Here is a 15,834-nt window from a genome sequence, read left to right as displayed (position 1 = left end):
ATTTTCCAGTAAACATATCTAAACATCTCAAGTAGTTTAATGGAAGCAAAACTGTGAAAGGGTCAATGGCATTAGGCCCAAAAATCTAATTCATAATGTGCATACTGCATACATTGACTTCAATATCTCTTTTATGGCATGCACATTTTTATTTCTGTATTAAAATAGATTTTGATATTTTGGGCCGGTATAGACTCAAAAATGATACAACAATCCTGATATGATAATTAAGGAAAAAGCTCGATTCAAAAAATGAAAATATGAAAAAATTAGTTTAGCATTATCTTTTAGTTTCATTGATTAAGAACATAAAAATATTTTAAAACTCTTTCACTGTTTATTATATTTTCTTTTAATGTGCTATTTGAGTTACCAAAAAAGAAAACTTTTTACCTTAAAAATATACTTAAATCATCTTTTAAAATAATGCTTGAGATGGGTACACTCACATGTACTCACTGTGTAAGAATGTTATTGCTTTTATTGAAATTTGATGATGATTTCAAATGAAACTTGTGTCATTATTTCTTGAAAATGGTATTCAATGGTATTTTCACAACCATGTAAAAAGCAACTTGAAAGATTTTTCTTGTTCTTTAAGGTGAACAACTCTTTTTTTTTTTTTTTTTTTTGCCAGCCACCACCAGCATTTTTGATAATTTTCACAAAACTTTCATGGGCCCTAGAATATTTTTTGTATGAATATCTGAACATACAATATATCAAAAGAAAGAACTGAGAAAATCGTGTTTTTGTGAAAGGCTACAACTGGATCAGACTCAGAACGATGGATAAAACAGATTGAGTCCATCACCCACAAACTGTGCACAGCCATATACCTCTTCCTGGGTCGACATTTCATTCTGTAATGTTTGGCAGTTTTAATTTATATGCCGTTTAATATTTGATGACATGTGCACAAGCAATGCTTCTATCATTTGTTTCTGCTGCTTCCTTCACTAATCTTTGGATCCAGAGATGCTGTTCTATTTCAGCAGATGCGTAATAGCGGGCTCTACTGTATAACAGTGGAAATACAGATTGCTAAAAAAAAAATTCTGTCAATGGTGGGGAAGCGCTGTGTATTTTGTCAATGGCGTGGAAAAGGTTAATGTCATTGACCCCAAAATTATTCTGTTTTCAGAGAATAGCCTAGATTTTGAACATTTTAATCTAAATTGTATTAGCTTTATGCTTGAATTGTTTATTTTTATTACCTCATTATTTAAAGATCGATTTTCAAGTCAACTCAATATTTTATGCAGTCCTGCTTCTCAAGTAAATGTATTTTGTTTTAAGGATGTTTTGAAATATGTTATGCATTTAAAACTGTGTAACAGCAGAATATCCACCAAAAAACATGTAAAAGCCTAATCCTCCTGTCTTAATCTATTAAACAGACTGTGTTTTCCTTGAAAAGACATGAGTGAAGGTGAACGTAGGTGTGTGTACTACACCATCTGTCTGTGACTTCTCACGGACAACTTTGTGTCCTTACATGTTGTCCTCAATCGCACACCAACCAACGGAGAGTCGCATATTAAACAATGTCCATCTAATTAAATTATTATTAGGGATGGGGCCGATCCGATCCAGTATCGGTATCGGGACCCGATACCAGCGTAATTCACGTATCGGATTTTCCCGATCCAACCTGCTGAGATATCCGATATCCATGAGTCATGTCTGCGCTCGCTTTAACGTCTGCTGAAATGACTCCAAAGTCCAAAAGTGATTCCCGCCGGCGAGTCTGCTAGCTGGCTGCAAACTGTGGAATGGATTTCCTGAACGGAGGCGCGGCTCAATGAGACACAGAGTTATGAGACACGCCCCCGCTCAGGAAATCCATTCCACAGTTTGCGGCTAGCCAACAACGTCCGCTGTGTGAAAATACTTCACACTGGAAACACCGCAGAGCAAGACAGCAAAATGCAATGTTTGCAAAGCTGTAATTCAGAGCCTTTAAAGCTCCCTCGCGTCGTACAACACAACGAACGCAATCAAACATTTAAAAAAGCACCACGTTACTGTGCGTTCACACCAAACGCGAATAGCGTGTCAAATTCGCGTCTACCGCGTCTATTTGGACGCTTGAATATTTTGAATCCATTCGCGCGACCAGAGAAAAATTGACGTGCGTAAAAAGCAAAAGTTTGAAGCGAAATCGACGCGGATCTGAGGCGAAATCCGCTTGTTTGTTTGCACGATGCTGATGTTGATCGAGCATTCATCGAGAGAGTTAATGCATCGGAGCGAGGATCACCCTTCAGATAATGTGTGTGTAAGATGTTTACACTTGCACTTTTCTTATATTTCAAGACGCAAGTATTTGACATTTTGGTAATGTAATAAATATTGACATGACAATCAATTTGAAACCCTTACAGTTGCATTTTTTTTTTCAGAATGGGATTTTTCCTGTTTTTCTGACTTCCTTTTCTGACCTTATACTTACCTCAAGTTGCCTTTTGGGACATACATGCATACATACGTACATAACATATCATTCATACTTGCCTGTTGAGAGAAGTTTATTTCAGCAACATATAAAATAAACAATAATGATAATAATAATATTAAATCAAACACAGCTCTGGTATCGGAATAGTATCGGTATCGGCCGATATCCAAATTCAGGTATCGGGATCGGATCGGAAGTGAAAAAATGTGGATCGGTGCATCCCTAATTATTATTATGCATATTACAATCAGGTCAAGAATTAGGTTAATCTGAATGTTACCAAACAAACAGCATTAGCAAACCAGGCAGATTTCCACAAAGCTCATAATACAACACAATATTTGGGAAACACATGAAATCATACTCACGCTCAACAGTTCCTCATTTTTGGCTGATTTATTCCAGTGCACAGAGGAATCCTTTCGTTACAAAACTCCACACCAACCTGACAGGGATAAAGAGAAATAGAACTGAGGTTATTAAATTTAACAAGTGCACCAACAGGGACGCTCACAAAGCCAGAAAATATACGTACTGCTACCTAATTTGAGCAAGAGAAGAATAAAATGGGAGAGGCTTTATAGTTCTCAGTAGGTGTCTGTTTATTATCCAAGATGAAGACAGAAAGAGAGGGCTGAAGGCTAAGATGGTGGAGCTTTGAGACTTCAAACACATCGGGTGAGAGAGAATGAGCAGAAGACTGATTCCCGCCACACTCTTTACAGGCTTGCAGACAAAAGATAGGCTTGTAAACAAACACTGAACAAATATAAAGTGCATTACAGCGAGGTAGACATTGCTTCTTGGAATTACACTTGGGAACTATTAAATGAAACACGTTTCAGACCACTCAGAATTTCTAAGAGCAGTGTAGTTCAACAGATCTAGTTCAATCACGCAACAATTCAGTATTTGAAATTACAGTTTGTGGATCTGTACCAAAGCAGGAAGCAGATTTTTTTTTTTTTTTTTACATATAAACCTTTTTAAAGATTTAAAATATATTATATGGGCTGCAAATTTATTAAAATAACTGTTTAACAGTAACAAATTTCAAAGGAACAGTATGTAAGTTTCCCCACTAGAGGTCGCTTATTTAAAACAATAACAACGGCATAGCTGGATGACGCCGTGAATGAGCGTGGAATCATGGGAGTTGTCGACTTCAACTCCACAGCCGACGGAAAGCAATCTGATGGGACTCAGGCAGAGATCATGTTCATGGATGAGCTAATATATTAAAGTTTACTAACGTTACTGTGGTATGAATCAGGGTAGGGCCAAGAGCCGTGGGAGCGGAAAGAAGCCGGTGGAGCGAATGCGAATGAGAGATAGCTGCACGACACACCGGTCTCGAGGAGCTCCGGAAGGATACAAGAAGGAATGACGGCATTGAAGGGCGAGAGAGGATCAGGCCTGGGACATTTTACGCTGCAGTTTTTATTATACTTGCATGCCGTAGTTGGCCACTGCCGCTTCTTTTGTTATGTTGTTTATGTCTATTACAGTTAAACTTACAATTAATCATTTGCTGGTTCCTGCCTCCTCCTTCCCTGAACTTGAACTTTGTTTTAGTTCCATTTGATCACTTAAATTCATATTATTTTATCTCATTCTACCATACCATCCCATTCCATCTTCTTTCGCTTATCTGGGGCCGGGTCGCGGGGGCAGCAGTCTAAGCAGAGATGCCCAGACTTCCCTCTCCCTAGACACTTCCTCTAGCTCTTCTGGGGGGACACCGAGGCGTTCCCAGGCCAGCCGGGAGACATAGTCACTCCAGAGTGTCCTAGGTCTTCCCCAGGGTCTCGTCCCAGTGGGACGCGCCCGGAACACCTTCCCGGGAAGGCATCCGGAACAGATGCCCGAGCCACCTCAGCTGACCCCTCTCGATGTGGAGGAGCAGCGGCTCTACTCTGAGCTCCTCCCGAGTGACTGAGCTTCTCACCCTATCTCTAAGGGATCGCCCAGCCACCCTGCGGAGAAAGCTCATTTCGGCCACCTGTATCCGGGATCTTGTCCTTTCGGTCATGACCCACAGCTCATGACCATAGGTGAGAGTAGGAACGTAGATTGACCGGTAAATCGAGAGCTTCGCCTTGTGGCTCAGCTCTTTCTTCACCACGACAGACCGGTACATCGACCGCATTACTGCAGAAGCTGCACCGATCCGTCTGTCAATCTCCCGTTCCATCCTTCCCTCACTCGTGAACAAAACCCCAAGATACTTAACCCCCTGGGGTCGGCGGTATCGCCGGCGATACCAGCTCGTTTTTTTTTTTATCAGTTCAAAAGAGATTAATTTTTCTCTGTTGACTTTGATATTACAAACACGTTTCATACATCAATCGATTCTGTTAAATGGGTATTATTTTTCTGTATACTCAAAATAAAAACAAAGTGTTTTGCTTTTTGCCAAATAAAGAAAAATAAACACGAAGCGAGTTCTGCCTTCTCTCTGTCAGTGTAGTCCATTCTGAAACGCGTCCGAAAATGAACAATAACTCAGTGAATACTCAGTCAAACAGGCATACAGACACACAGGCATGAAGCTTGAATTCTCTTCTTTTAAATGAAGTAATTTATATAAAAAAAATATATTCTCAGTTCATGCAATCTGTAAGAAAAGAGCGAGATGTCAGTCGTTCTCATCTCATCTAATTATTTTTAATGTGACTCCGCCCACGGAGAGCGCGCGCTATTCAAACGCAAATTACTGAGGCAATCCACGCAAGCTTGTGAACGCCCCCATATCAGCTCGAGAAAACACAAGTTTAATCAGATCATTGTACTTGTTTACACCGTCTCGCAGCGCTGTGAGGAATAATAATAATGGAAAATGTACCTCAGAAGTGCTGGTATTTCGAGGAGCAACGGATGGAATACTGTAGTAAGTTTTTTTTCATTCTCAAGTAAATCGCGTTTCTGTGTGTGATGAATGAACGGCAGAGATGTGCTGTTTACCACAACTCGCAAAAAGACGGTTTAAATTTGAATTGCGTTTCTGTGTGTGAATAAATGATCTGCTTTTAGCAAACTATTTTGCTATACTGAGTAAAAATCGACTGAAATATGTTGAAATAAAATGTATTTGTATAAGCAACGTATTAAACTGCAAATTAACATTTATATTCCTTATAATAAAAACGAAAGACCTATGTTACAGACAAATGAAAGACAACATTTCGTTGATTAGTTTTGGATAGATTACACATTTTTACTGTAAAATATCTGCCACCTCAAATAAGCTTTTGTTTGCCAATTTTTGCTAATATGTTAAATATAGTATGTTTTGTCAATGTAGGCTATATTCGAAGTAATGAATCCTTAACTTTGAAATGTGTATGATAAAATGTATACTTTAGTTTTTACAAAGAAAGATTACACTTCAATTGTTGTTTTAATTGTAACCTTTTTAATAAAAAAAATAATATTTACAAGGTAGATGTAAACAAATTTTAAAAGGTAAATATAAGCCTTTTCTTTAAATAATTTTTATTGTGTTTTATTATTGACAAATTTGGGGAGAGGATACATATTCCAAAACTGAAAATACAGTATGAGAATTAACTGCACAATTACTAGAAATGTTTTCCTTGGATATTATACAATTTGCAAGCACAATTTGTGAAAAAAAATAAAAATTGACATGCTTCCAACTGTGAACCAATTTGGTAGAATAAATATATATATATATATATATATATATATATATATATATATATATATATATATATATATATATATATATATATATATATATATTTTTTTTTTTTTTTTTTTTTTTTTTTTTACATTATATATATATATGAGCATTCTTTCTTGTGGCTATAGGTGACACACCTGAATGAATGGCTCATTAAGTATGCGGGCCCCATTGTCTCCTCAGGTGTGAATCACTAAATATGCATGATGCTGTTGAATCGTTGACGCCCCTTGCGCATATTGCCTTTACAAACAAAAAGTGTTTTACAAGATTTAAATCAATGTATTGTGTTATGTGAATGATTAGGTAGGATGATTTTCACATCATTTTGAAGAAAAAACTCTAGGCAACGACATACATTAGTCAAAAGTCTTATTGACACATATTTAGTATGTGTTTTGTGGCCTTATTTCAGAAACTTTAGTTTTTAGTTTTTTCAATAACCATGCATAAACATTATTCTCTCAAAAATACAAACATGTACATGCATGTTGCTCACATATTATGGTAGCCCTGTTTGTGCTAAATAGAGTGTAATTATACCTTTGCCATTAATATGTTTATAAGCAACTGAAAAAAGCACAAATGTCAGGGACATCTCAAGGACCCCAAAATACCCTCAGACCCCAGAGGGTTAAACTCCTTCACTTGAGGCATTAGCTCTCCACCAACCTGAAGTGGGCAAGCCACCCTTTTCCGACTGAGAACCATGGCCTCGGATTTGGAGGTGCTGATTCTCATCCCAGCCGATTCACACTCGGCTGCAAACCGTCCCAGTGCATGCTGAAGTTCCTGGTCTGAAGGGGCCAACACGACATCATCCGCAAAGAGCAGAGACGAAATCATGTTGTCCCCAAACATGACACCCTCCGGCCCCTGGCTGCGCCTAGAAATTATGTCCATAAAAATTATGAACAGAACCGGCGACAAAGGGCAGCCCTGCCGGAGTCCAACATGCACCGGGAAGAAGTCTGACTTACTGCCGGCAATGCGAACCAAGCTCCTGCTTCGGTCGTACAGGGACCGGACAGCCCTTAGCAAAGGACCCCGGACCCCATACTCCCGGAGAACCCTCCACAGGCCGCCTCAGTCGAATGCCTTCTCCAAATCCACAAAGCACATGTGGATTGGTTGGATTGGTTGCCTTGCCACCGAGGAGTTTCTTGACTACCTCGGTGACTTCAGCTTGGGTGATGGACGAGTCCACCTCCAAGCCCCCAGCCTCCGATTCCTCAATGGAAGACGTGACGGCGGGATTGAGGAGATCCTCGAAGTATTCCTTCCACCGTTCAACGACATCCCCAGTTGAGGTCAACAGCTGCCCACCTCCACTGTAGACAGCGTTGGTAGGGTACTGCTTCCCTCTCCTGAGGCGACGGACGGTTTGCCAGAATCTCTTCGAGGCCAGCCGATAGTCCTTCTCCATGGCCTCACCGAACTCCTCCCAGGCCCGAGTTTTTGCCTCCACAACCACCCGGGCTGCAGTCCGCTTGGCCTGCCGGTACCCGTCAGCTGCCTCAGGAGTCCCACAAGCCAACCAGGCCCGATAGGACTCCTTCTTCAGCTTGACGGCAACCTTTACTTCCGGTGTCCACCACCGGGTTCGGGGATTGCTGCCTCGACAGGCACTGGAGAACTTACGGCCACAGCTTCGAGCGGCCGCTTCGACAATGGAGGTGGAGAACATGGTCCACTCGGACTCAATATCTCCAGCCTCCCTCGGGATCCGGTCGAAGCTCCGCCGGAGGTGGGAGTTGAAGATCTCTCTGACAGGAGACTCTGCCAAACTTTCCCAGCAGACCCTTACAGTACGCTTGGGTCTGCCGAGTCTGTCCCGCTTCCTCCCCCGCCATCAGATCCAACTCACCAGCAGGTGGTGATCAGTTGACACCTCCGCCCCTCTCTTCACTCATTCACTCATTCTAATGAAACATTATTACTACTCATACAGGTCACTTTATTTGATTAAAGGTACAATATGTAAGATTTTTGTAATAAAATATTCAAAAACCAATTTCACAGTGTGATATATTTCATGCAGTTGTGTACTTACATTATCCCAAAAGTTCCCAAGGATTTGAAAATCCAGAGAAATTCCAGTTTTTAATAATGGCTCGTCCCTGGTCATTGTCGCCCATCAATGACGTAATATCCGCACTATCCTCAGTTTCCGCTTGTAGAAATCATAGATACAATACATAGTATCCTCATTAGCGGCCGTTTCAATGGGCAGCAATACGTAAGACATCTTGCACACCGCTGTTGTGTCGTTCAGTCATCATGGTTAACGATTATAGATTGGAGAGTACAGAAAATCCAAAAAAACAAAGATAGATCAACTAAGACAAGCAGGCTTTGAGAAAACTGAGAAATAAAACAAGGATCAATATCGGCTTGGCGTTTTCAGGATGGAGAGAGCTTCGCAATAAACTTGGACTTGATCTGTCCACAGAGACTCTGCTCTCGTATGTGTTTTAATAGACAGGTAAGCATATTGTACACTACAGTTATATTGCACTTTGTTTGTAAGTTCACTTGGTGACCAAGTCTATGGCAGTGAAATTAAGTAGCCTATGTATTGCACAAAAATATTTAGCCATTACTTGCAAATACTGTGGATTTGTTCAAAAGTACTTTTAGTACGATTGTTTTAAACGTGTAAAACTGCGCAGCATCAACCCACCAAATTATTTGACAAAAAGGTCACATATCAGTAGCAGGCTAATATAGCATTACATTTTACATTCCTGGCAGCTAATTCATTACGATGACATAAGTGTGGTGAAACGTACAGGTAATACAAAAACTAATTTATTAGCTGATATATAATTTATATGATTCGTGAATTCTATACATCGCTGGATGGTGAAAACGACATCTCCTATAGTTCCACTCTCCTTCATAGCGTCATCAAACTTCGTCTGTTGTTGTTGTTTTGAAAATGCGACCTCTAGCGGCGAAAAAAATGACATATTGTAGCTTTAATTAAAATTGTGGGGTAACGCAATGCTGTTTTACTTGGTCAAAACAATCCTACTAATATACATTTGAGTGTGTTAAAAGTTATGTTATAACGTCACTTTGTGTGTTCGCTCCGCTCTGTGTGTACGCCACTGAAAGGCGGCGTAATGACACGGGCCATTACAGTGGTTCAAATTGCGAATTTCTCTGGAATTAAAACATTTATGGTAACAATTGGGATAACGCAAGTAATTTTAACAAAAAATATAACACTTTGCTAGTTGTTTTTTGTATAATTTAATGCAACAATCTTACATATTATGCCTTTAAAGGTCCCATATTGTACACCTTTCTGGAGTTTTATTTTAGGTTTTGATGTCCTTAAGAACATATATTTGTGGTATAAGTACCAAACACCATCTCAATATATTTTTTACAGCTCCTTTCTCAGGAGCTCTGCTAAGAACAGGTCGATTTTGGCCTGTCTAATTAATATTAACGAGCATCCCTTCTGATTGGCCTGTTGTTTTCTGAGAGACGCACGGCCAGGCCAACCACAGCTGTGGTTGTAGCCTGATGTGGTTTGGTGATGCTCAAAAGCTAGGTAAATAAAACACCAGTAATGATGGACATTGCTGAGGGAAATGTTATCTGGCCTTATGTTGGAGCCGGACTCAGACCCCGAATCGGCGACGACAGGAGACAACCAACCACCTCCTCAAACACGCTTACAAAAGGATGTTTCAGAATGGTAATTAATGTTTTTTGTTTTGTTTTTACTTTCGGCGTTATTGTAAGAATATTATAATTAACATTACATCAATGATGCACGCAGATTTAACGTTAACGCTAATTTAAACTGCCTGTAAACAAACTCAGACTTTTGAAATACAAGTACACTAAATGTTAGTTTCTGTTAGCAAAACAAAAGACACAGAGACTGAGAGAACTCAATCTCACCGCCTTTAACTCAAAAACAACAGACACCACATGAAATGTGCAGAACAGACGGTTAAGAGTCGAACTAAATTGCTGTGGTATTTCCGAATAAATAAACATTAGCCACTGGTCTCTCATAATTAATGTTTTTCGGAAGCCTGTGCAATGATGTAGTTTCCTGACATCCATCGACTGAACAGCGTTTTCTCTATATGTTTCCGTGTTGTTGTTGCTCAGCAACGGCATGAACGCGATGTTGTCGGATGTTGTGGACGGCAGGGCTCGAATTTCGGCGCAGGATTGTGGGTATTGCGCATAATTTTAATCATTCCCGCAGGTCTCCCATTTATAATGCAGGAAATTCCCGCAAACATTAATTCACTTTAGCATGTAGGTTGTATTATTAAATTAATCCACACAGATTATAAAAATCAAATCTGTCATTTTAAAGGAGTCATGAACTGGATTGTTTTATTATTTTATAATGTTGCCTGGGGTGCCCTTGTAATGTTAGTATGATTTTTACTTCAAAAATTGTCATAATTTATAAATAAAAGCCATTTTTCCAAGCCTGATTTCAGCCTCAGATTTGAACGCTCTGTTTTAAGGGGCGTGTCTGCTGTGAGACTGCAGTGCAAACGCCCACTGCTGTGATTGGCTGACATGCTTGCATATGAAATAGCTAGTATTACATGAACTCTCTCGAAAACTTTTTTACTACGTTTTTACTATTACAGCTATCGAGATTAACAAATCGTGAAAAGTATCGTTTAAAGCATTATATTTAAATCTATTCCATCACAAGAAAGGTTGCAGCATGATGAGCACTGACTGAGCAGATGACAGACCGTCTGTTGATCGTGTGAATAAAGATCTTATCATTGCAACGCAATTTTTGTAAAATGTTTAGCACAGACACCTAAGCCAGTGGGAAGGGTTGTAGGAACCGCGTCATTAAAAATGAATTTAATCCACTAGTCCCTGATAGCTTGGTCCGTTCTTGGGAGAGAAAAAGCATTTCCATGTTGATTCTGGCAGTCAACAACAGAGCAACTCACGTGTGCACCACGTTTCTGCATCTTTCACGGTCGAGTGCGTACTTCGAATCGGAATTCAGTAATGGCGGCGCTCGACTGAATATGAGGGGGAGAGGGGCAGGGCGGGCTTCCTGCAGCATAAGTCTGCGGTGTCCATATATGGTATATCCTGCGCCGACTTGACGTCAAGTCGGCGCAGAAATTAACATCACGTATTTGAGTGCACGTGCACGTGCACGTGGGCTGGTTGACGAACCCAGGGGGTAAACAAACGCTTCACTTTTAAATATCGGCAAAAGTGAAAATTACAGGTCATGACTCCTTTAAAACTGTCTGCGAGACACAATTTCACAAACAGCGTGAGTGATTCAGCGGTGCTGCGTCTTCTATCTCTCGTCTCTCAAACTGGGTTGCACAAGGCAATCGTAAGCTGCGTTCACACTACAAGCGACTTTGTCGCTGCATGTCGCCAGTGGCTGGCGGTGAGGTCGCTAGTGGGCGTTCCCATTACTGGTTGCCTAGTAATGTTTGTGAGTGACATTCACGGATGTTACTCCATGTTGTAGACAACAAATCTATTTTCTTGCCGCTACAAGCTAACATTTTGGAAGGAAAATTCTAAATATAAATGGAATCAGTACATAAAATGCATAATATTAAAGATGAATGAGAAACAGCGAGTGCTCTTTGCTATCGCGACTATTTAACTGCAGCAAATGGGCAAATACTGGTCTTTCTGAGTTCACGAAATCATTCAGGCTCAGAGTCAGCACGGCGAGTACCACTGTATGTACACGAAAACATATAATACATTATTGGATAGTTTCTTCTCATTCATCTTACCTCGGTCGGACTCGGCACTGAAGAGTGACAGATCACGTGTACTCCACTGACTTCACTTCTATTGGTTGTCGCTCTTCATTTGCATAAAGTTGAACAGATCTCAACTTTGTCGCGTCGCTGGACACGCCCCATCCAGTCGCCAACGGTCACTGTCGTGCGTGTCGCCGGAAGTCGCCCGCTCCCCATTGAAATTAATGGTATCGTGTCGCTTTGTCGCTTTGTCGCTTGTAGTGTGAACGGGGCTTTAAGCGCGCTGCAGGCGGCGATAACACTCTCGCGTTTTGGGAGTCGGGATAGACGGAATTGTCACTTGCATAATCGCAATGGATAAGACACATACCTTTGGTGTGAGAGACCCAGGTTCGAATCCACTGTGAGACACCAATGTGTCCCTGAGCAAGACACTTAACCCCTAGTTGCTCCAGAGGCGTGCGACCTCTGACATATATAGCAATTGTAAGTCGCTTTGGATAAAAGCGTCAGCTAAATGAATAAATGTAAATGAAATCAAGCTTCCTTGAGTTGTGTAAATTCTTAAGAACAAAATTACCCCATTGTAAAAATGCAATGAGTGAGCATACATTTAGGCGAGATAAAGTAATAAAAAAATAAAAAGTCTATAGTTGCATAGCCCCTAGACCTCTGTTATTGTGAAAAAAAAAGCCAGGAAATTTCAGTTTTGACAATATGGGACCTTTAATAAAATAAAATAAAATGTTGTGTGTGTATTTTTATGGATGGCATTCGTAATGGAATATATTCCATTAGATTCAAAAAGTATTAGCAAAATGGTTTAATCATAAACCTCACTAAATTTCATTATATCTATTCAAGTTATTTTATTAGAGTTATATTTTAAAAGTCTTAATATATTAAGTTATTTTGCTTTCCAATAACATGTATCTTCTTTTAAGGATGTTCAGGTATTTTACTGGACAACAAGACAAAACGCTGATAAAGAAAATAATTTGAATCAAGGTTTTCAAACTTGAATTTTACATTTCTTTTTAATAACACTCAGGAAAAAAAAAATGCACAAAAGCTAAAATTACCTACAAAACTAAATCTGTTTATCTTAATTATTTCAGAAAAGTAACACTTTGGGTTGAGATCAAAATCTCTAACCAAAATATTTGAGAAATATCAAATGTGCCTTGCAAGAACTGGAATGAAACATGTTTTTCACTAGTATCAATCCACCCATCAAAACAAAAAAATATTCACGGCACTTCAAGGACAACACTCTGTCATGTCATTTAACAGACTCCAAAGGCCTTTATGAGCTCCACAGAAAGATATCAGATCAATATTATGATTTCACCCTAACATTTGCATATTGAACTCTTTATGAGATCCTCCACAGAAACAGTCGTCAGAGCATTATGGAGAGCCATGGATTTGTCATGAGATAGCACACACACACACACACACACACACACACACACACAGACACAATAAAATGAGAGTTTGTATGATTAAGAGGGCTCTTCCTGAGCCTCCGGACGCAGCTCAAGACAAGCTGTTTCCTCTGCATCATTATTCACACAGACGAGCATCATTGGCTTTGATCATTAGATGTTATCTTTGATGAAACTTCGTAACACAAACGGGTAAACTGTCGGCTGAGTGCGAGACGCAATGAGTGGGAAGCGCTGTGTTGATTTCCCAGCTGAACTGAATATATGGAGGTTTTCTGCCCTGCACCCTCTCTATAGATCCCATTGGTGATCCAGAGTTATTATAGAGAGAACACTTTTTCTTAAAGTGATACATACTGTACACAAATTAAGTCCTTAAACAACCTCTCAATTGGCTATCGCTGTGTACTGGTAGTGGATCATTTGAGGGCTGAACATCACAGTGAAGCAGCTCAACAACATCCTCATCCATGTTCCTTTAAATTCCTTAGCAGAAACACCCCTGAAAGGAAGAGTTTCGTTTCTCGAAGTAATTACACATATTTTGACCTGGTGCATAATGTGTGTTTGAACTTTACTTTACTGCCATTGAGTGTTTACAGTCTTTTCATACTTAATAAAGTGCTGATGTTACTTTGCATACAGATCACTTATGCTGTCCCGCACCTCAGGCACAAACAAACTATTTACTATGGAGGAATCTATTAGCACACAGTACAGTGTGGAATGCACTCACATGCATGAACAACCTCTCATAATGTCCTTGACTAAAAAGCACATTGTACTTTTTTCAATATCTCAGTATTTCATTGCTAAACCACAAAAACATAAATATTCACCAGCCGTAGATCTACTTAAGATGACCTTTGCCGTTCATGCCTCACTAACATAGGATAATTACTATCTTGACAGGCCACATATAGAGCTTAGCCTAATTCAATTGTCCGCTATTCTCAGTCTTCATACTACAGGCTCTTCTTACACCCAGCTCCTGTGTGTAAGCGCATGTGATTGATGGAGATAATGAATGAGTCTACATCCATTATCATGATGTGAGCTGCTGTGAGAAGTAATATCAAAGCAGGGACGTGGTGGGAACGCTGAGCGCTGGAGAGGCCAGGAGCCCGAGCAGCCAGTCTCACTGATATATGGCACCGCCTCGGGCTACCTGGCAACTGACTAACCCATGGTAATGCAATATGTTCACTTTTAGAGCAGCTCAGATTGCTGTTCTTCACATAACAGTCAAACTCATTTTCAAATTCAGAGGGGGAATTGTGAACATAGCAACTGTTGTTTTAAAACCAGTTGTGATTAAAGCTGCCTGGAAGATTTATAAATGTTTCCATTCAGTAAATGTTTCTATAGTTGACAAATGAATTAACAAAATGTTGCATATAGTACCTCAGTACCTATGGATGTGTTTGAAACACAACTACCCTATACTGGCAGTAGAACGAGGCTTAGCAACGGAACCCTGATAGAACAAGATGGCTGATCTTTAAAGTTAATTCATTTGTCATTTTATTGCATTAGTCTTTGAGCGGAAGGGGTGGAGTATACAGCAGGTCAGAGAGAGACAGAGAGAGGGAGAGTAAAAGAGAAACTGAGAAGTATTCTCAACCGCAGAGTTATCACGCCTCACTTTACAGACAGAACTCTATAGTAACATGCATCATCTGTACAGATCTGTGGGGCTTTTTCTCACAGGCTACTTTGTTTGAAATTTTACTGATAAAAACACATGCTGTCAGTATTTGGGAAGAGGTGACACCAGGGCTCAGGGAATCAAGAGGAGTCAAATATTATAGTCAAATAAAATTGGATTGATTGATTAGTGGCTCCCTGGCACTACTACTAAAAGTAATTTTTTCTTCTGTGTATAAAAAAAAGTATAAAATAAATAAAATAAAAACAGGCTAACAAATTTGTGGATGATTGGAAAAAAAAATTTTGTTACACATTATCTATTCTAAAGTCTACAACAACAAGAGTGGTAACGTCCATCCGAGCGTTCACAAGAGAGTCGAGATCCGGCTTATGACGCAGGATGTAGGAGTAGCATAAGCTTAGGTGAGAGTAGACGCCTTGGTTCAACAAATAGGGCTGGGCAACAAACTCAAGCTCCTCTGACATTTCTCTTAAAAAATTCTCGTTTTAGACTTCTAATTCTTGACTGGTGTTTTGTTTTGCTTTGCATCACTTCTGCGTTCTTCAATACGTCATGCGTCGGTCCAGAGGTCCCTCTTCGGTCGTAAATAGACTAGCGTACGTCCATCACCGGAAGCCAGCGATTCTAATTTATAAAGTTATAAATATGGATATTTTTCTTACAAAAACACATCGCTTCACTTCAGAAGGCCTTGTTTAACCCCCTGAAGCCGTATGGATTACTTTTATGATGGATGGATGCGCTTGTTTGGGCTTCAAAATCTCATTTACTATTCACTCCCATTATAAAACTTGGGA

The 15,834-nt window shown here is 39.8% G+C and overlaps 1 protein-coding gene across 4 annotated transcripts in view; it reads right to left on the bottom strand.

Annotated features, from left to right (window-relative positions):
- dlgap1a (discs, large homolog-associated protein 1a) overlaps positions 1–15,834 on the bottom strand; it is a 125,537-nt gene that overhangs the window by 69,721 nt on the left and 39,982 nt on the right. For all 4 annotated transcript variants that reach the window (XM_082172230.1, XM_082172231.1, XM_082172232.1 and 1 more), the window contains exon 2: positions 2,830–2,906. The gene's annotated coding sequence lies outside the window, so the exon portion shown is untranslated. The remainder of the gene's footprint in view (positions 1–2,829; positions 2,907–15,834) is intronic.

This window comes from Leuciscus leuciscus (assembly GCF_965113295.1).
Source record: "Leuciscus leuciscus genome assembly, chromosome: 6".
NCBI classification, from domain to species: Eukaryota; Metazoa; Chordata; class Actinopteri; order Cypriniformes; family Leuciscidae; genus Leuciscus; species Leuciscus leuciscus.
The sequence above is the reverse complement of the archived record's forward strand: the minus strand, read 5'-3'. Positions and strand labels throughout refer to the sequence as shown.